At 44.8% G+C, this 1,730-nt stretch overlaps 1 protein-coding gene across 2 annotated transcripts in view; it reads right to left on the reverse strand.

Moving 5' to 3' along the window:
- LOC127007447 (myosin heavy chain, muscle-like) overlaps positions 1–995 on the reverse strand; it is a 15,897-nt gene extending 14,902 nt beyond the window's left edge. Inside the window, exons 1-2 of one of the 2 annotated variants that reach the window (XM_050878485.1) lie at positions 862–995; positions 670–754 (exon numbers count right to left, since the gene is read on the reverse strand). The gene's annotated coding sequence lies outside the window, so the exon portion shown is untranslated. The remainder of the gene's footprint in view (positions 1–669; positions 755–861) is intronic. The other variant, XM_050878486.1, reaches the window with a different exon arrangement.
- Positions 996–1,730: the final 735 nt, after the last annotated feature.

The raw sequence follows: 1,730 nt of genomic DNA on the forward strand, positions 1-1,730 counted from the left end.
CAATAACGGCAGACTAAAATATTCAAGGCACCACTAGTCGCATAAAGGACCTGCAGACTGAGGCATGTGGTATGGCATCCTGCATTTGCGGCATCACGCAAATAAAAATGCACAAGAAATTCACACTGCACTGACAACAGTAGCCTGCTAACTATATTTTTTTATGGCAGTATCTTGATCAAGGTAGGAGGGGATAAAGCAGAATTAGTACTAAGCCATTAATTTGCTGTGTACCATTAAGTATTGTGATCAGCAAAAGCAATAGCACTGTGATACATGGATGATAGCTTGTATGATACAAGATGAGTCACAAAAGCGACTGACACTACTTGGAACGTTCAAGTCGTGTTTACTATTGGAGTTTGTCGTTTGATGTTACACTTTCTGAAGATTTGAACTCTGAAAATCATACTGAGAGCAATTTACACCACTGCGAGAGTAAGTAGACATATTGCATCCGGGGCATATTAAGACATTTCCTGTAACCGGGCCGATGTCTTTTTTACATGGATTATTAGTGGCTCCGAATATAACTTCTTTTTTTTATCGACTGAAGTGCACCTTGCCGCCTCTCTACAGACGATGTCCTATCTGGCCCTGCTACTCTGTGAGCCGCACTCCCCCTGCAGCGACACAACAGACACCAGGACAAGAGTTTTTCTTTCTTACCTAATAGATGTTTTAACTTGTTATTTTACAACCACGACCAACCAGACGCTTGCCGCTACCTCACTCGCCGGCCGATGACACCCGTCTGTGGCCGGGGTGAGAGCCATAACAGGGTGTCAGGTGAGCATGAGAGGGGGGGGGGGGGATTTTTTGTCATAAGAATAGCTGAGAGGAGGAGGGAGGTGTACTGACCACGGTCGTCACTATGGTGATTCAATTTGGCAGAGCAACAACTCTCGCTACTAGGTACTGCAGGACTACTCTAGTACTTCCTGGTGTCCAAGGCTACGGTGGTGAGGGCACTCTGCGGGTCACTTCGCCTCCGCCGTGGCAGAGGACCAGGGGACGTCACTCAGCCAGGAGCAAGAAGTCGAGGAAGACGGGCACGCAGCGTTATGCCAATTGGCAGCACGACTACGGCGGCGGATGTTATTGTCAGCCACGTCATCCTCGCCTATCGGTGTGTTATTTTAGCGGTCGATTGTGAAGGAAATCAATGTTATTCGCAAGGCAAATGTCCATATTCTCTTCTGCCAAACTAATGATCCGTATTGTAGGCAATGTATTCGTGAAGCTTGCTGTAACTTTATTAGAGTTATCTTGTGTAATCCATTGCAAAGTATAATGGAGAATTATATAAAAAAGGAGTGAGATTTAATCGCAGGGGTTGATACTTTTACAGTTGCAATGTGCAAAAAGGCACGATAAAGTATGAGTAGATGGAAGAGATTAATTGAGAATATCTGTCCAAGAGAAATATGATACCTGTAAACTGCGAGCAGCGAGCAGGTTGGACAAAAAAGTTATGGCAAGCCCTCACGGCGAAGGTCGTTTTTTATGTATACAAGCTATGACAGTACAAGTAATAGTAGTAGTAGTAGTAGTGGTAGTACTAGTAGTAATAGTAGTAGTAGTAGTAGTAGTAGTAGGAGGAGGAGGAGGAGGTGGAGGAGGAGAATGAGGAGGAGGAGTTTAACACTAATAGCAGCAACAACAGTAGTCGTCACAATTGGTAATTATGTTCCAGTGTAGGCGTGGAACAGCTATAGCTGGGCACGATA

Source organism: Eriocheir sinensis, chromosome 35, assembly GCF_024679095.1.
Source record: "Eriocheir sinensis breed Jianghai 21 chromosome 35, ASM2467909v1, whole genome shotgun sequence".
NCBI lineage: Eukaryota > Metazoa > Arthropoda > Malacostraca > Decapoda > Varunidae > Eriocheir > Eriocheir sinensis.